Source organism: Neofelis nebulosa, chromosome 1, assembly GCF_028018385.1.
Source record: "Neofelis nebulosa isolate mNeoNeb1 chromosome 1, mNeoNeb1.pri, whole genome shotgun sequence".
NCBI lineage: Eukaryota > Metazoa > Chordata > Mammalia > Carnivora > Felidae > Neofelis > Neofelis nebulosa.
Genome location: NC_080782.1, coordinates 185,746,163 through 185,767,584, shown reverse-complemented (window position 1 = coordinate 185,767,584; position 21,422 = coordinate 185,746,163). Strand labels below are relative to the sequence as shown.

Here is a 21,422-nt window from a genome sequence, read left to right as displayed (position 1 = left end):
GTGGTTTTTGAGAACTCGATTTTTGACTTGGTTTAAAGATGTGCAGTTAAAAGGTCAATACAAATAAAAATTATGTATTTTAAAAATAATATGTATTATTGAATGTGGTTGATAAATATAAAGTCATAATATATTTTATCTTTAAAAAAATAGCCATGTTAACTAAAAAGCCCAGAATACAATAACAAGCCAGCTTGGGGACAAGATTGTAGACTTTATATGTGATTTTTTACTAAAAGAAATCTTGAGCAAATGTACATTTCCAGACATGGAGGAGGAAATATAAACGATTATTATTCTGTAGTATCTTAATAGCAGAAAGCAAGAATGAGATCAATGATTTTTTGAATCTTGTTAGAAGAATAGGAGTCAACTTGAGGATTCCTCCAAAGTTCCAAAAACAAAACAAAAATCTAGTCTCCAAATTGATATACATAAAATATTTTTCAATTCATTTTCTTTATTTTATATTTAACCAATTTTTAGCAATAAAATAAAATAAATGCCACATGAATACAGAAATTATGTTTGTTATACAGAAATGGAAGTAAAAAATAAGTGCTGGAAAACAGTAATTTAATTAAGCAGACACTTAAGCAGAAAAATAATTTTCCATGACCCATGCCATTTACATGAATAAATCATAATAGTTCCAATAAATGTTTTGGCCACATAATAGCAAATAAGCGCAAAACCTTTAGTGAATGATATTCTAATACACATAAACATACAGGTGGATCAAAATGTAATGTTTAAGGATAAATCTATCTATCTTTAATAAATCTTCAATCCAATATCCAAAATAAGCTTCAAGCTCTAGTTAGAACATAGTACATTGTTAAGGCACACCCATGAAATTAAGGATTTCCATGAAAGTAAATGCATAGGAGCTATTTCTGTCCATTTAAAATTATACCTTAAATTCAAAATATACCAGGCCATAAGGCTAACTATATAACTGGCTTCATATTCAAACCACCATCCTGTTTGTATTGTTCCTTGGCTCTCTTCAAACCAGTCCAGTTCATATTGCCTCAGAATACAAAACAAATCAATCTAACAGGATTGGATGTCAGCATTTTACCAAAATTTATTTTTAAACAAATGACTTTTAGGTATATTGTACCATGATCTAGATGTCACAGTAGTAACCAATAAAGCAAATATTTTTTTTCTTTTTTAATTTTATCAAATCATTTAAACATTGATACTATTACCAGCAACATGATCACTGTACTTATTTTAAGTTTTTTGTTTTGTTTTCTACACTTTTACCACAAAATATAGTATCTTTAAACATGCATAGTTAATTTTTTATCTTTTAAAATGACTGAAATAACTCTTTCCAGTTACATGTGTATACCCACACATGTACACACATACACACAGATAAGAGAAAGCCTACACAATTAATTTTATTTCATAAACTGAATGGGGAGAAGTTTGTCCTTATATTTTTAGGAAAACAATAAGTACAGTCTACTTTGCAAGAACATTGTTTCAATAAGTGAAGATATCTTTATTATTTTTTTTAATTTTTTTAACGTTTATTTTTGAGACAGAGAGAGACAGAGCATGAACGGGGGAGGGTCACAGAGAGAAGGAGACACAGAATCTGAAACAGGCTCCAGGCTCTGAGCTGTCAGCACAGAGTCCGACGCGGGGCTCAAACCCACGGACCGTGAGATCATGACCTGAGCCGAAGTCGGACGCTTAACCAACTGAGCCACCCAGGCGCCCCAGAAGATATCTTTAAATAGATTTGAGTTTCTGGTGTTAAATTTATATACTAGAAAAAAGCCAATAAATACTACTTTTATAATAATATGTTTTGATAAAATTTTCTTATAAAAAAAACACCAAATCAGTTTGTATGTCTTGCCATTGATTGAGATATTCTTTGATATTTTTCAACATTTTAAATACATTCCATGAAAACCAACAAATATAATACTCTGATATCCCTTCTTTGTTTCTTTAATGGGCTGAGAAGTTCATTTATCAACTTCAGTAATAGATACATTTATGATGACTTCTATAAACATTCTAAATTTGTTATCCTTGGCTAGTTTGATACATGCAGTAGAAAACTAAAAAAAAAAAAAAAATCCAACCCTGATTTTGTTTTTGAATTCCACTATGGATGAATGTCAATGTGATCAAATACATAAATAAATTGTTTCATTTAATGCAGATTATGAAATGTAAAAAGCTAAACACAGTAAGCTGTTTTTATCAAGTTCCTCTGAGTTTTTGAAGCCATGCTTTTCTATTTCTGTATTCCTAGTATAAAGAATACAGAAGAAAATCTTTATTATGCCCCCTCTCTGTTTTGCCTTATGAGTATATTTCAGTATTCATATGTTAATTGTTTAAAAATTAAAATTGAATAAAATGACATCGCTATATAAAATAGATTTGCCTATTGGAAAAATATGTAAAGAAAAAAAAGTATATCCATGCAGAAACTTCTTCCTATATTTCATTATTCTAAGAAGTTAGATAAGCTACTCAGGACTTATTTTTACATAAGAATTATTCAAACTTCCTTTTGCTGGAATAAAAATGGATAGCATCTGGGGAACATTTATGTAGTCAGAAAGGAGGTGAAATATCTTTAACATGGATAATTGAAACTCTGAAAAGAATAATATAGTTCATATTTCTCTAGAGTAAGTGATAAAGGAAAGGACATATTAGCATTCTTTGTAGAAAAGATATTTAAAGAAATAGTCCATTTATTACATTGTAATTATTTCCCCCTTGAAACAAAATTACATCTCTTTTGACATTTTATCATCATATTTTCATTATTGTGTTATTTCTTACTTATCACTTATTATGTTGCCAGTGACTTTCCATGACTGTTCTGAACTCCTTAAACTTTAAACTTTCATACTCTCTGGCTATAGGATCTTGAAACATTTTGCCCACTTCAGCTGAGAAATCTTAACTTCAGGAAAATTTTTTCTAGACTCCAACCACTCCCTATCCTTTTAGAGGTTGAACATCTTTAGTTCCTTCTATTGATTTCAGCTTAGAACTACTCACAGTGCATTATAGTCTTCTGCTTACTTTGCAGGCCTCCAGAAGTGGACCGTGAGCATGGTCTTACTCATCTCTAGATCCTTAGGATTTACATCCTTAGCTTTCATTAAATTATTGCACATGTAGCTTCTATATGTAAAATTATTTTTACAAAGATTCATAGATAATACACTACAGAATCCAAATGAGAAGCTTACTCCAATATAAAATATTAGTAAAAATACTGCAAACATAAGTTGTTAAACTTACAGGGCTACTAGCAATGTGGAAAGAAAAGTAACAATTTTGATCTTCAGTTTCCTTCTGTCTGTAACAGTTGGCAGCACGGCAATAATAACACTCCTAAAATAAAGTAAATAAACTTCTACTTATTTAGTAATTTCAAGTTATTAAGACTGAGTGTGACTACTTTAGATTCCTCATATAAGTGAGATTGTGCAGTATTTGTCTTTATGTATCTGGCCTAATTTATTCAGTATAAGATCCTTCAGGTTTATTCATGTGGTCACAAATGCAGAATTTCTTCTCTTTAAAGGTTGAGTAATATTCCTTTGTGTGTGAGTGTGTGTGTGTGTGTGTGTGTGTGTGTGTTGCCTTTAAACAAAAAAAAAGCATGTATCAGTTGACAGACACTTAGATTGCTTCCATATCTTGGCTACTGTGAATATTGCTGTAATAGACGTGAGAGTGCAGATATCTTTTGATATACTGATATCAAGTCCTTTGGATATACCCAGAAGTGCGATTGCTAGATCATCGACTAATTTATCTTGTTTTCTAGAGGTAAGCAGGGTAGAGAAATACAAGTGTTTAAGTGAGCTACAGTGAATATTTATTTCTCTATGTTTTATGTATATATATGTGCATTTCGGGACATTTATTCATTTTCTAGCTATTGAATAACCACATGTAAAAAATATTAAAATATTTTGAGAAGTACAAAACATGGAGGTATGTGAAGTATACGAATTTAGAAGTGCATCATTTTTATATTTTCATTACCTTGTCTGAAGATGGATGTTGGTTCATTGTGATTTGAATGGATCTGAATAACTGGATCACCCAATTAACTTTTGAACAGATTTGAATAATTGGATCACCCAATTTAATCATCTAAGATAAAAAGAAATGCTATTTTATGGAGAATACTGATTCCAATTCTATTTAGTATTATTTTTTTTAGTCAGAATTCCTAATTTTTCAGATTAAGGGTAAAAAAAAAACTTATTTGATATTACCCTTAAATTGAAAGTAAGATTTAGCTTATCAAGCAAAACTTACAATATGGAAAAAATTTCACTTTTTGGAGTAAGAAGTTAACAGATGCCTGTGGCTATGCCAGTTAGGTATTGTAAAGATCTGGTTACAGAGCATCACGGAATATTATTCTATTTTTATTTAATTTGGAAAGGAATTCTGTACTACAATTAAAATGTCAATTTGCATGTAAAAATCTTTTTTATACTTTAAAGTTTGTAGCAATTCAGGCTACAATTTTAATTCACTGTGAAGCATATCTGGACCTGAGTGTACTTTTTAAAATTAATATCCTTCACACACACACACACACACACACACACACACACGGGATAGATTATTTGTTAATAAAATTATGTTGTTTGAAATGGTTAATGTTATTATATTTTCTTAAATTTGTCTGGGAAATATATACTCATAAAAATAAACAATTAGTTATTTGACTGAATTTTTTTTAAAAACCATATTAACAGAGGTTTTTATTTATCAGAAATCTATAGGACAAAAGTAGAAAAAGAAATGAATTAATTCCCATGGGAATGTTCGTGGAAAACAGCAGAACATTGAAAGTATGGATTCTCTGAGAAGGCAGCTTGTAACCAGAACAGGAGAAAGAAAATAAGAGAAGAGTGATGTATAAAGTACTCTGTGGAATGAAAGAGGGAAACATGTTTGTATCAATTCTCATTGACAATTCTCATTGCATCAGTTCTCAGTGGCTATAACACTCTAAGAAGAGGAGGCTAGAGAGATACTTTATGTAAGGGAACTAGATGATGACCTATTTTCACTGTCCTTTCAACCATACTAATGAGCTCCAATAGCTGTCTAGGTTGAAGAAAGTCCACCTCAAAGGTATGACATTTAGGGTCACATTATCTTGAACATTAGGATTAACACGTTGCAATTAAATAGAATTTTATCATTAATCAGGACCGGTAGTGTCCAATATGTCAAGCACTAGTTATTTAGTTATCAGACATTTGAAATGTAACTAGTCTGAATTGAAATGTATTCAACTGTCCAGTACATAAACGATTTTAAAGACAGTACAAAAACAAAAAAAGAATAAAAACTCTCAATAATGTTATAAACTTACATGATAAATTATAACATTTTGAGTAATAAGGTTAAAATATATTTCTAAAATCAATTTCACATTTCTTTCTAGCTTTTTAATATTTTTAATATTGTTACAAATTTGATTGTATTTTTGGTTTATTTATAATTCTGATGGATTATACTGATCAAGATTTTAGCCAGAAATAACTTCTCCAATGTGCTGTATATACAAATGAAAGTTTATGGATGACACAAGATATTACTATTAATTCAATAACTTGTCAAACCAAAGAGATGATGAGTAGAAAAGCAATATAATTTTAAAAATTATGTTATTAAACAAATTTTTTGCATGCTTTCTCTGGATAAAACATTTTAAGTGAATGTGCAAATATATAAAATATTTTAAAATTGCAATGAAAAATTCTGAATTTTTAATTAGGCATATTTATACATTTTTGAAAAATCTTACAGTAATTCATGATACATGATACAAAAAATGTATATATGTTCATTTATTTCTCCATTAACTTATATACTTGTAATTATAACAACATAATTGGCATTAAACATTCAGACTTATGTATAAAAGAGTGATGGTAAGCGCACCTGGGTGGCTCAGTCAGTTAAGCATCAAACTCTTGCTTTCACTGCGCTGACGGTGCAAAGCCTGCTTAGGATTCTCTCTCTTCCTCTCTCTGCTCCTTCCCCACTGTCTCTCTCTCTCTCTCTCAACAAACAAACAAACAAACACACATTAAAAAATATTAAAATACTTATGGTAATGTCTGAAAGAGTTGTTAGAAAGATTTAAAAAATATAATGTCTAGTAAATAGTATGCATTCAATTATAATAACAATAACAAAAATAAGATATATTAAACATTAAAGAAAATAATTAAAATAATGATGCAGAAAAAGTCAACAGTCTTAAGCTATTAATAAAACATTTTTTAAGTTTATTTATTTATTTTGAGAAAGACAGAGACCGCACAGGTGGGGAGGGGAAGAGAGAGAGGGAGAGAGAGAATTCCAAGCAGGCTCCGTGCTGCCAGTATAAAGCCCAACTATGGGGCTTGAACTCACGAAATCAAGATTCGGATGCTTAATTGAGTCACCCAGGTTCCCCTTGATAAAATACTTTTAAACACAGTTCCCATAATGAAAGATGTGATATATCTGTCTTACTTCAGGGAAATTTCCATGTAGATTTTATTCAGGTGGGCAAATTAATTAATTCTATGTTAATCTATTAAACAAAAATATTTTAGTGCTTTTCTCCTGCTTTATGTGTGTCTCCATACATCTTCAAAGTTCTTTGTGTCTCCACACATCTTCAAAGTGTTTTGTGTCTCCACGCATCTTCAAAGTTTGTTTAATATTAAAATGTCAATTGAATAATTTAAAATTTACCAGTAGATTTTCTGATATTTTTAATAAAATTCTGGTTAGACTGTGTGCATACATACTAGCATTTTTAATTTCAAATCGTGATTTTCAAGAAGAGAAAGAAGGAGACATCAATTGTGACAGTCCCCAAAAACCTTTCTTTTTATAATGCTGTGCTTCATCAGAAAGACAAAATCTTCCCAATAACTTTTCCTAACATTCAGAGAGAAGAAAAAAATTCTTATCTATTTTTAGATATACTGGTATACCTAAAGTATCAAGGTTATAAAGTCAAATTCGAAAAAATAGTGGTAATGGAGATAACAACTCTTCACCTTTTAGCTAAAGATAGAAGGTGATATAAAAAGAATGAACCTATACACTACACATTAACAAATATACTTGTATGTATTGCTGCGGATTTTCAAAGGGCTATTTTAGACTTTTTTCATTTATGTTTTTAAACAGGAGAATTAGAGATTATGCAATAAGCATGTGTTCACATATAATGAAGTGAGTTCATCACATCAGGATTTTCAGGGCTAAATCCCATGCTTAAGGAAGACTGTTCCACTTTAATCCATTTGAAATGTTGAATCAAAATATATAAATTTGCTCATTGTGAGGGATGAATAGTATATATTTTGAATGTGACTTCATAGCAGCATGAGAACAATATTTCACTTTCTGCAGTCATAACGTACCTTTATGATATCAATGCCCTGTTCCCTGACATCGTGGGAATGCTCATTTGGAGGCATGTTGACTAAAAAGCTAGCATGAATAAACACAGCCAAGCTAGACTTCAGAAAATATGTCAAAACATCTACCTGAAATTTTGGCATACAGTTATTTAGTTGACATATCTAAAGGCCAAGTAAAATTTGATTAATGCATTAAAAAATAAATACAGCAAGAAAAAAACACCTAGAATTTTTTTAAAATTTAAATTATGAGAAGCAGATAATGTACCAAGCATTTTATTGGATAAGATGTAAATTATAAAAGCTATTTAATTAACATTTTCTGTAATTAACACTTTCTAAGATTAGAAATAGAAATAGAAAAAGTTTACTTGTATGTTTAGGAGACAAATGGCCTGAATTTCAGGAAAATGCTCATACCAATCAATAATGTGAATATAATGGGAATAAAGTAATTGTTAACAGTGCTCATTTTTTAGTTATTTGTACATCCTGCAATGTTCATTTTTATAGCCTTAATCATATTGGGGACACACATGTAGCAGATCATATCAGGTAGGCCTTTCTGAATGCAGTAAAGATATATTAAATAGAGCAAACAATGTTGTAACTTTAAAGGTCAAAATCTAAAAACATCGTATTTATATATATATGATAATTATTTTTTTTTAATGTTTTTTATTTACTTTTGGGACAGAGAGAGACAGAGCACGAACGGGGGAGGGGCAGAGAGAGAGGGAGACACAGAATCGGAAACAGGCTCCAGGCTCCGAGCCATCAGCCCAGAGCCTGACGCGGGGCTCGAACTCACAGACCGCGAGATCGTGACCTGGCTGAAGTCGGACGCTTAACCGACTGCGCCACCCAGGCGCCCCTATGATAATTTTTTTGTTATCAAATCCCTACTTCCTCTCTAGCTCATTTATATATTAAAGTAGAGTCATGCTTACATGCTAATAATTACATAACTGAATCTGAGTTGTAGGCCAAATTTGCTGATATAATTTACAATTTCATTATATATTCAGACTATTTTAATCAGCTCAAAATAGCATATCTGTCATACAGTTTAGCTAAATTATGTTTTAGCAAAATAATAAAGATAATCAGTGGATCTACCTTGTCTCATTTTAGACTATGATACATATCTTTCAATCATGTTTGACCATAAGGAATATAATATAATTAATACATATACATGTATATCTGAATAAAATATACATTGATCTATAATAGAAAATATTTTCTTATATGTTATGTATTGCATTACCATCACTACTTGTTCATTAAGCTCCCCTTACTTTATGCATGATGATACTAAAGTACACTGATATCAGAAGGTAGTAAATGAGTAGCATTAATCTATAACTAATTGTATTTAGCACCTATTATGACTTAACCAGTAGTAGGCTAAATAATGGGGATAGGAGAGGCAGACATGCTCCCAAATTATTAACTATCTAAAAAATACTCAATTCCCATTCAATGTAACAAAATGATTTGATATAGATGGTTGTAAGGTTTATAATCTAAGAAAGAAAGAAAGTTAAATGATAATATTTTAGATTTAATCAGTGATTTTCAATAAAATAATGAAGTGAAAATATTCTGTTATATAATAATAACCTTTCTCTGTTCTACCTTTAAATATCTCTTCTAATTTTTAACCTAGTTTGGACATATGGGCATTCCTTTCAGTTACACACATATAAATTCCATTCTATATATGTCTATATGACTATTACTGTTCTCTATAAAAATTTTATTTCTTACTTCAAGAAGCTGTCTCTTGTTGGCTGATGACATAGATTTTGTATATTATCATCATAATATTTTTTGCTTAATCATCCAGCATATTTAGATGATACCATTCTATTTAAAATTTTACAATACTGTTACTTTGCCACACTTCATTTAAAAACTTGATTAAATCTGAACATTTAAGTTTCAAAAATAATTATTTTCACTTTTATGGGAAAACAGATAGCCAAACCTCCTCATCTAAAACAGATTTCTAAGCCATTAGGTTGCATAAATAACTATTCAGATCCCTTGTGATTAAAGAGAGCCATTAAACTGTAACTCAAAGTGAACTAGCATTTTGATATATTCTTAGTGTTGTTTTGAAGATTTAATTAATGATATAAAATGCTATGTGAATGAAAAACAAAAGCAAACATATCCTGCTCATATATTTTAGCCTTTATGTTTTTTTTTACTTTAAGAATATTGTCTTATTTAAAATATTTCTGAGAAGTGAAACATTATTATAGATTCAATAGCTCATGTAAACTTATAATGAATAATCTTCATATTCCAAAAAATATCTTTGTTACTACATTCTTTAAAAAAAAAGCAAACACTTTAGTTTGCCATAGTTTCATTGTTCATATAATTCCTTCTCATGGGCTTAAAGTCAAACTGAATTGAAAGAACCATTTTGTTGAAAATTCATCCTGTAATGTAGCAACTGGAGTTACAAAAGCAAGCAATTAAGACATAGAATAATGTTTTTTTTTTTTTTTTGTTTTTTAAGATGAAGAAACTTCATGGTTATTTAGTCATTTTCTCTTTTTCTATTTCTGTAAGTGGGAAATGAATGACTCTGTTACTCACTTCCTATCTCACAGGCAGTTTGTGTCACAACTATGGTTAGGATCCAGGTCTTCTGGTCTTATTCAATGCTTTGTTTCATTATAGTTTTTGAGAAAAATTGTTTCTTCATTGTTTACCAGGAAGACCACATTCTTCCATGTTTGTCAGTATCGAACTGCTGCTATGTGGCTGAACTAAGACTAAGTTTTAAAAAAGAAATAAAATAAAATAAAGCTCTGACAGTTTTCTAGAGTTTGTTTCTATTTGATTAGAGGAACAACACTGAACATTGACCCATTTCTATCAAGCCAAAATTCCCCTTACAGCTCATTGCCAATCATCAGTCACTTTGTCAGAAATGTGCCAAAGATTCCAGTCATTCATATAGCACTGAACCATAATACATACTGTTTAAGTCATGCATTAAATCTATCTCAGAGCTCTAACCTTAAATCCATTTTGTACTTAGCTGTCTGTGAGTGACAGGACTAATTGGTCCACTTTCTTGTATAAGGTTACTTTGCAGTAGTCAGATGATGGATTTCTGAAATTGTTAAGCTGGGAAAGTTAGTTCTTTACTTTTGACCTTCCTTCAGGTCTTCAATGTATTCTTAAACATTCATATAAAGGGGCACAGCCTCTTTGTATGAACATCAGTATTGTAGGTGCCTCTAAAAATCTGTTATATCCTACTTGAGAAATCCTGGATTAGAATACATCAGAATGACATAAAACTTTTGATTGTATATTGGGTGTCACCATAATCAGAGGGACACTGAAAATAACAGTAAAACTTATTTGACAATCTTCACAAGTGTACAAACCAGAATCTATTCTATTATGCACCTCATGCTTACTGAATTCATTCTATGTGAAGAGACGTATTATTAAAATCTGTTCCTTCCCTAGTTTTCAAATTTGTGTAGCCATTCCACTGAAAATTTAAAGACATATAAACATCTTCAGCCAACAATAATAAGAATGTAAGATTTAAAAAAAAAAACTACCTTCGTTCATTCCGCTGCTATAACAACACTGCAGAAAACAGCATAGCGGTTCCTCAAAACATTAAAGACAAATACCATATGATCCAATAATTTCACAACTGAGTATTTACACAAATAAAATGAAAACACTAACTTGAAAAATATATGTATCCCTATGTTTGTTTATTGCAGCATTATTTACAATAGCCAAGATATGAAAGCAACCTAAGAGTCCATCAAGAGATGAATGGATAAGGAAAGTGTATACACACACACACACACACACACACACGCCTGTGTGCACAGACACACACACACACACACACACACACACACACACAGGAATATTATACAGCCATACAAAGGATGAGATCTTGCCATTTGCAACAACATGGATGGTCCTAGAAGGTATTATTTATGTGGGGAGAGGCACAAAATAGGTGGAGGGGAGTGGGAGATGTAGGCTTACAGTTATGGTATGAATAAATCATGGGAATAAAAGGCACAGCATAGGAAATATAGTCAATGATTTTGTAATTATGTTGTATGGTGATTGATTATATCTATACTTGTGGTGAGAATAGCATAATATATAGAGACATTGGATCACTATATCATATACCTGATACTAATGTAAAATTATGTGTCACCTATACTCAAATTTCCCAATCTACCAAACCTAATTGAATGGGGCAAAATCTTTATTTAACCATTTATGCATGCTACTGAAGATGCCTGTCCATCAATAAATAACTTCTTTTTTTTAAGAATATGGTTATCTATGAAGGATTAGTTATTAATTACTTTTCCATTAGTAACTTCATTTAGCCATTTCTTGGGCTTCCCCTTTTTAGTGAATGTTCACAAAATACATTGATAGGTTTCCCAGTTGGCCATATTTAGTATCTAAATGTTTATCCTTCTTAAATTATACTCTTAACCCCAGAGTAAACCAACTAATATTCTTATTATTGTGATTCTAAATTCTGGTTCAGACATCTTGCTTATATCTGTGTTGGTTAAGTCCCTGGCTGTCATTTCTTCCTGTTCTTTCTTTTGGGGTGAATTCCTTCATTTTTTTCATTTTGAAGAAAGAAAAGGAATTAATAAGGTAAAAAATTTAAAATTAAAAAATTAAAAACAACACAAAAAATCAAATAAAGGATGCTAGATCCTAGGGGTTTTCTGGTCTGGTTGTTGAAAGGAGATTGATAGAGTAGAGAAAAAAAGGAAAAATAAGGAAAGAAAAAAAGAAAGAAAATGTTTGAAAATTTGAAAAAATGAATATAATGAAATAGAATATAATGAAATTATGGGAGTAAAAAATAGAATTTGAAAAATTTACAAAAAAGTAAAAAATATAGAATCTCCATCCAATCTCTGTCCTCTCTCTGCAAGCAAAAACGGCTCCCTGCCCTCCGTGGCTTTCTCCCCCATCCCACATAACTGCTGAGTTCTCTGGTTCAGGTTATACAGATTGTTGTGTTAATCCTCAAATCAGTTTTCTAGGTGTGCAGGATGATTTAGCGTTGATCTAGCTGTATTTCAGGGACTAGAGATGCAAAAAAAAACCAACCAAACAAAAAAACTTCCATGCTCCTTGCCATCTTGGCCTCTAAATTCTAAATTGTTATAATTCTAATGTAAATTTCATTTTGTGTGTGTATGCGTGTGTGTTCTGTGTTCTGGAGGACTCAATAAAATTACAGTATAGCAAAAAAACAAAACAAGGGGAAATATTTTTAAATAAAAGTAAGAAAGAATTAACATTACTAAAGGTTATTTCAGGTTACAAAACTATAGTAGTTATAACACTTTGTACTTATACTTGACGTGGTCTTCTGTTTAAATGCTATTGTATCTAGGAGTATTACATTGGTGATCTTGTATAAAAGGGAAATCCCTCCTACTCTCTACCTTACTTTGTTTTATTTTACCTCATGATTTTAATTACTGATTGTTGTTACATATCTTGTGTAGGTGTTTTATTCTCAGTATCTTTTGAAGAGAATATACACTTTATGATAACAGAATTTTTTTTCACTCTTCCATCATGTGGGTCTGCAAGAACACCTGGCCTGATAAATATGTGATGGTGGAATGTCTTATACATATGGGAAAGAAAGAAAGAAAGAAGAAAGAAAGAAAGAAAGAAAGAAGAAAGAAAGAAAGAAAGAAAGAAAGAAAGAAAGAAAGAAAGAAAGAAAGAAAAAGAAAGAAAGGAATCCTGGAATAATAGGGAAGCAGAGATTATTTACACAGTAGTAATGATATGCTTTTTCAAAGGTATGAATAAATTCTTGCAAAACAGTTTTGCAAAATAAAGTCCAATTTAAGTATGTGATACAATGAAAATGACAACAAAGCAATCAAATTGTTTCATAGTTTACCTATGCAAATTGGAGAAATTTCAAAACCTAAAATAAATAAAATGAAATAAATTATTAAGGAAAAGCCCATAAAATACAATTCATTGTCATTTATAATTCTTTAATCTAAAAGGTAAATTTATTTAGATTACGTTTCCATCCTAATAGATGCTGAATATTGGCTATCTGAATAATATGTGTTTATCTATCTAGAATTATACCTGCCAAATATAGTCTTCTTTTAGTAATAATCAAATGATAATAATAACACCAGTAGTAATGATAATAGTTTTCTTTTAAATAGGGTTATTTATAAAGTATTTAACAACACTGGGATTTTCATTTTGCTGTCAAGAAACTGATAATCAAAAAAGTTACTTGGTAACTTAGGACTCCATGGTTACTTGGAAGCAAATACGGACTGGTAATCCACTGGTCACAATGAAGAAGTAATCTTTTGAAGAACTAGAACATTTATCATATGTACTATTAACGGATATTACATCATCCCACACAGTCATCACCACATTTGGAAACATGCTCTTTTATTACTTATGTCCAATTAAGTGAATACAAATTAAGCACAGCCTATGAGTAATTGAAAAGATTCGAGTCCGTGAGAGAGTAAACACACACATGCGGCACATACATTGTTAGTTTCTCTTATTCTTTTTAGTCATGTTCTGTCCAGATCTTTGCCTGGATCTTCAGCCTGGTAGTTTTTTCCTAGAGTCAGGTAATCCCTTGAGGAAAAAAGCCACTGCAGAATGTCAACTCGTCCTCTGTAGTGCTACTTTCTCCAGAATTTTGTCCCATTAAATTCAGGTTGCTTCAGTGGTTCTCTGATGACATATAACAGTATATATATATATGTATATATAACTATATATATATATATATATACATATATATATGTATATATATATATATAGTTATATATATATATATATGTATATATATATACACACACACACACAAATTTAACAATATTTAATAAAGGGGGTAAACTTGAAATTCCAATGTGAAAGTCTCATTGATTGCAGGGGAATTACAGTGATGGACTTTGCCTTCATAAGGCAATGTAGTGAGGAGTTTAAGTTTTAAATATATTGAGGTTGGTGAAGTTTAAGGCAAATATAAACATTACCAATCAGTTTGGTACATTGAAACTTAAAGTTTTCTAAGCTCTTCAAGCATTTTCTTTTAAAAGGCACATTTATAAAACTGAGAGCATCCTATCTTTGTATGCTCCTGAATATGTGTTTCAACTTATTTTTAGCAAAGACAACATGGCCATACAGTTTCTATAAATGAACAATTTAATATCAATTATACAAAATGTTGTGAAATAAATACTTTTCAAAAATTATTTATGGCATCTCTATCTAAATTTAAAGGCACTTCACATATCTTTTGCATGACCATACTAATACATCAACAGTATTAGAAACTAAATTACTTAATGGAAATCATACTAAAGTTCCTATTTAATACCAACAATAAGAATTATGGGTTGCTTTGCTATGCATTTGAAAGTAAACTAAAGTTAAAAAATAGTATTTTCAGAAAAAAATGTCCTATTCTTTTGAAAGCCCAAGACATCTTCTGGTTGTCTATTTATGTCTTGTTGAAATGATTTTTATGTTATGAAGAAAATACATTTGTGTTACCAAATATATTAATTAAAATTAAGAAACTATTGAAACATTATTCTTCATCCTTCCTTCTCTTTAATGACAAAAGGGGACTAGAACATTAAACAAACATCTGACTCAAAATGTTTAGTGATATTCCTCATCTCTTTCTCTTTCTCTCTGCCACTCGACAATGAAACAAAATTTTATAAGAAAGATACTTAACGGTTGCTTTTACTAATGATATTCTATGAAAAATTCCCCTAAGAGTACTTTTAAAAACTTAATATAGATGATTTCTGAATATCACAATGCATTTTTATAAATAGCATTTAGAAGACAATGTTTTTGTTTAGTGTAAATTGAGTTACATCCTGATGTATAACTTTAAATGTGTGTATTGTAATTGAGAACAGTAGGACCAATACACTGTTCAATAGTATAGAACTTATTTTGTATTGAGAAACACATTTTTGGCTGACATAGTCTGTGAAATGGATACATGCATACTTATCTTAATCCCACTGGAGGTAAAAGAGTGCTACTTTTTTGGATAGAACTTTTAAAATATACACATTAACTAGTAGGTACGAGACCCTAAAAGGTACACATGGGAGAAGATGTAGCAAAAACAAAACAAACAACCCAGACATCACCTTGATGTGCTCAACCTCAAATTTCTGGGTTGTTTTAAATACTTGAACAATCCTAAAATGTATAGAGAACACTGAGGTCCTCATTTTCCAGATCTGTGACATCAACAGTATTAGAAACTAAATTACTTAATGGAAACCATGGTAAAGTTCCTATTTAAAGCAACAATAAGAATTTATGGGTTGCTTCGCTATGCATTTGAAAGTAAACTAAAATTAAAAAATAACATCTTCAGAAAAAAATGTCCTATTGTTTTGAAAGTCCAAGACATTTTCTGGTTGTCTAAATATGTCTTGTTGAAATGATTTTATGTTATGAAGAAAATATATATAAAGGGCATAAAGTTGTTGTTCATTATTACCTGGGGTAATTAGGTATTCATATATATTTCCGGGAAAGCTGTATGTTAAATATCAATTCTTACTAGAAAAAAAGCAAAGATTCATAATGGTGTGAAAATTAGGGAAGTTAATTTAAGAATAAATTTCATAAAGATAAGACTACATTCAATTATTATAAGTTAGATCTGTTCAAAATATTTTCTTAAATGTAGATAAATACTATATACACAACTTTAGAAAAAAACTATATATATATATATATATATATATATATATATATATATATATGTTGTGCTTTAGTGTGTATTTCACTAGTCTAGACATTAAAATGTAGCAGAGAAAGTTGCAGAGAAAGAACAGACATCTTTGAGGAACTATAGTAAATAGCAAATAATCCATTTACTTCTGATTTCACTTTTGCATATATTGTATAGTAATCTTAATAAATGTTCATAAAAATGTAATGGGATAGCTGATTTTTGTACCCATGAAACTATATAACACTTATATATATAGTGATGTATCTTCATGGTAAATTATGTTTTTCATATCTGTAAATTGTTATGTATCATAAGTCAAGATAGGTCACTCATTAAGATACGCTGTGAATCAATTTGTTTTTTGTTTTTTGTTTGGTATTTAGGGTCAATGGGCTCATTTTAAGTTTAGGAAGGTTACATGACAGTGTCTTCTAGGATGAACAATAGTAGTCAATCCAAAATTTAAAAAGTGGATATACAAATTCTGTATCAATAATGTTTAGGGATTAAAGATTAAGAAAATGAAATAAATTCACACACACACACACACACACACACACACACACACACACACACTAAATTACCTGAGACCAAAACAACCCTCAGACCGTTTCATGGATATAAGAAATCACTGAGAAGCGAAATTTTAAAAGAACTATTTTTTCTGATGTCTTCAGTACTAAATAGTTGTACGCAATGATAAAATATGTTAAACATTATATTTGGAATGCTAACTTCTAATTGAATTAAGAAATAGAGATATTTCAAAGATTAAGGAGGTATAGTATATTATGGTATAAAATGAGAACACATTTTCATATAGACATCCATTAAGTGGTTACCACTGGTATCATTTTCTGAGTTGATTAAGTTTTTATAAGTGAGTTTTTTAAAATTATGAATCATGAAGTAAATATTTGCTATGTGTAGACACTACAGAAAATGATGTTTAATTTTTAAAACTAAATTTCAAAGAAAATTATTTTCCATGCAATAATTTTTTGCCATGTAATACTTTTACCCATAGCTCTATAATCTGGCACTCTTCATAATTGACAGGAAATGATGAGGGATGCTTTAAAAATTATGAAAGTATTAGTGATTTTTAAAGTCCTCTATTGAATCTGATGTGCAATCAAAATTGCAAAATCCCCAACGCTGTGAAACATTGGGAACATTCAGGTATTCATAATGCTATTATTCTGAGCAAAATACCCTTATAGAAAAAAAACCTAGCATACTTTTTCTCTATTCAAGAGGCATTCTCCCTCTACCTTAGAAAAAGGCATAAGCCTTCATCACCCTGATGAAACTCGTTTTATATTTCATATCTTCTACCTTTGATATAATCATAACAGAGAAATAGTTTAGCAATTCTTCTAAAATTATATATTATCTATGCCAGTGTCCACTAGTATAAACAAATGAGGGGCGCCTGGGTGGCGCAGTCGGTTAAGCGTCCGACTTCAGCCAGGTCACGATCTCGCGGTCCGTGAGTTCGAGCCCCGCGTCAGGCTCTGGGCTGATGGCTCGGAGCCTGGAGCCTGTTTCCGATTCTGTGTCTCCCTCTCTCTCTGCCCCTCCCCCGTTCATGCTCTGTCTCTCTCTGTCCCAAAAATAAATAAAAAAATGTTGAAAAAAAAAATTAAAAAAAAAAACAAATGATGTTAGTATGTAGCCTCAGATTAACCTTACTGTATTCTTCTTATGTATTATTAAAATCAATATATATTATTATTCAATGGGAAAAAATGGAGATATTTCCTTTGAAAATTATTAAAATAAGGACAGCAGACAGCTCTTTGTCTGTGTATTTGTTTTAAATTAAAGTCTTCATGTAGACTCAAATAACTCTAGATAATTTGAATAACTTTAATAAAGTTTTTTTCACTTGCAGAGTACTCTTAAAATTTCTATTAGATTTATTTAACATATATTTATTCAGGGATTTAAATGGTTTTTCTGTCCAAATATTTTCTCTCCAGCTATATGTATGTTATTTTTTTTCCTTGAGGATAGGAGGTTTCGTTAAAAATTGAGAAAAAAAAACCTTTTTACCCCCCACGAGCAAATTTTACTAACCTGTTAATAGCTTGTATTCATTGTATAGGGTGTGTGTGTGTGTGTGTGTGTGTGTGTGTGTGTGTTAGGACATTCTAAAGATTTGTTTTTTGGAGCATAAATATAACCATTTAGAGAAGAAACTCATGGACTATGATAGATAGTAGAGATCGATAGAGCTGTACATGTAGATGTAGATGTAGCCATAGATGTCTGCATAGGTATTTAAAATGGGAGGCACCAAAAAAGAGGAAAAGCCTCTAGGTGATTTTATTCTAGAAATATTTTTGTTGCTTAATTTCTTCATTCTTTAAAACCTAGCTATTTTGCATGCGTAAGGGAAATATTCCACTGTTACAACTACGGGGTAAGAAATAATTTCCCTTAACAATCTTTGGCATTAAAAATGTATATGTAGAATATTATATAGAAAAAATGTTCTCAAAACATTCAACTCAAAAAAATAACCATTAAGCCTAACATAAGACTTACAGTCTAAGCTACAAAATGCTGCCAAATATAAGGATTTCATAGTAGCACACTTTTATTTATTTATTTATTTATTTTTTGCCATTGGGCATGACTTTAAATGGAATTAACATGCACCACCCCATATATTTAGTAACAGTTGGTTTAAACATATACAAAATACTTTTAAATTAATTTGAAATATATCAAAGGAGGATAATTATCTCTACCACCCCAAAACATAATAAGAAAATACTAATTTTTTTCCTACATCTTCCAACTTCATATAAAATATGCTTCTCTGGAATGCGGGCAGTGATTGGTGAGCTGTTCTCACTCGATAGAAGATTCAAATACCTTCTTTTACTTCAAGGAGGAAAAAATAAAGTTAATAGAATAGGAAGCTTGACACTGAAACTGAGAGACAGGGATCTCTAAAGTTGAGAAATTTGGGTGACATAATGTCTCTATGCATTAACTTCATAATAATCCAGCCAACATAATGGTAGTTATAGCAGAATGTATGTTTCCACAAAGGAAAAAGGTATGCTAGAAAATGAAACTTCTAAGAGGAATAATTTTATTTTCTATTTTAAATTATGAAGATAGATCATCAAACTAGTTCTAGGTATACGTTCAAGCTACTATGTACTGCATTAATTAAAAATGATATTCTCATATAACCCATAATCTCAAGTGAATTTAATCCATCACAAATCTCTTTTCATATCCACACACAAACACATAAAGGTACATATACACAAACACACATCTCTGCTAAAATCCAATCCATCAGGTGACTATTCATATCTACATAGGAACATACACATAAGCACAAATAGAAACAAAATTCTAAGGAATATGGAATATTATTGGGAGATGGAAAAATCTCATATTTGGGAGTACAAACAATAATTTATTTATTAGCAAATAATGTGTCAATACTAGTTTCTAAAGTGTTTAAAAATATTATTTGAGCCCGCCTTGGCAGCACATATACTAAAAATATTATTTGGAAGTATGCCATCATATTCTAGGTTTAAGGTCCTAAAAATTAATATAAGGTTAAATAAAGATCTAATTTAGTAAAATATACCTTATGATCATTGACTTAAAAAAAAGTATAAAGTTAATTCTTTTTTCAAAAAACGTACTTATGCATGTAAAACACAACTTTAAAAAGTAATAAATTAATATTACATCTATCTGGATAAATTTGGTGACTTTAATCTTAAGTTTGCTCATCAGAAGTTTGTTATTACATAGAAAATACTATGTTACATTTTTTTGAGGGAAAATCATGCAGGCTTTTAATTATAATTAATCAAATATGACTCAAATTATGAAAAATCTAAATATTGCTATAATTATTATTTAGGTGCAGTATTTGACAAACCTTTTCTTTTCCTTACAGCCTAAAGCACTGTTCGGATGACATCATAACTGTGTCTAACAAAGGGTAAGTTTATTATTATGAACATATTTATGTCAATACCTATGCATGTTTGTTAGTATGGTATTTTTTCCTTTGTCAGCTATTACAGGAATGTTAATAGAATATGTGTGTGCACCACTAATAAGTATACAGATTTGTATACAAAATGCTAGCTTCAAGCACTTTTAGTTTTCTGTTAATTTTAGAATTGTCTGCAATATTAAGTTGAAATACATTTAGTAAATCAGTTATCACTATATTGTCAATTTCATATCCTTTCAATTTCATCATTTGCTTAGAATAAATGACTCTTTATCTAAGAACCATAAGAAACATATTTCTCTCTTAAATAGTATGACAGTACTAATTTTTATATTATTTTATTTATCTAAATTTAGTTATTAATATTATAAAATATCAGTATATGTTATAAATACCATCTACCTACACTTTTTAGGTTAACTCAATTTTATCTATAAATGGGATGGGGAAATGTATTGTTGCAATCACTCTTCTTGTAACCACCATATTTGATTCAAGGAAAAAAACGTAACCCTCTTTCAGGAAAAAAAAAAGACCTATGAAGTAGTGCTTTTCTGCTTAACTATTGTCTTTACCATGGTTTATCAACTTCAGCATTATTGACATTTGTTGTGAGGGTTGTTCTGTTCATTGATGGACTGGCAGTATCCCTGGCCTCTATCCACTAGATAAAGTCAAACCCCCAGTCATGATAATCAGAAATGTCTTCAGACATTTTGTCTACTCCCTGGGGGGCACATTCACCCCTTTTAGCTTGGTAACCTCCTTAATGTTTTAAAGTGAAGATAAGAATCAGACAACTGTTCCCAGGCTATACTCCACCTTTAGTTATTTGTTAAAATGACACTATTTTATTTTACATTTGTGCAGAATCTGGAAATATATGGCAGCTGGGTAATTGCATTACAGTATGCAATTATGCATACTAAAGTCTGTTGTTTTGAGTCTTCTACACTTTCATGTTATATCAGTTACACACAGATTTTTTTTTTCTCCTGAATTGTGACTAAGTTTTGGTTAATTTTGCTTGGTAACTCACAGTAGTTGATGCTCCCAAATGCATGAGGCATTTTCTTGGTTAAAGTGTCAAATCCCTTTGGAGTTTTTAAGTCTATTT

The 21,422-nt window shown here is 30.3% G+C and overlaps 1 long non-coding RNA gene across 1 annotated transcript in view; it reads left to right on the top strand.

Moving 5' to 3' along the window:
• LOC131483757 (uncharacterized) overlaps window positions 1-20,288 on the top strand; it is an 85,184-nt gene extending 64,896 nt beyond the window's left edge. The window contains exon 4 of the long non-coding RNA XR_009247892.1: window positions 20,243-20,288. This is a non-coding gene — a long non-coding RNA (uncharacterized LOC131483757). The remainder of the gene's footprint in view (window positions 1-20,242) is intronic.
• The last annotated feature ends 1,134 nt before the right edge of the window (window positions 20,289-21,422 follow it).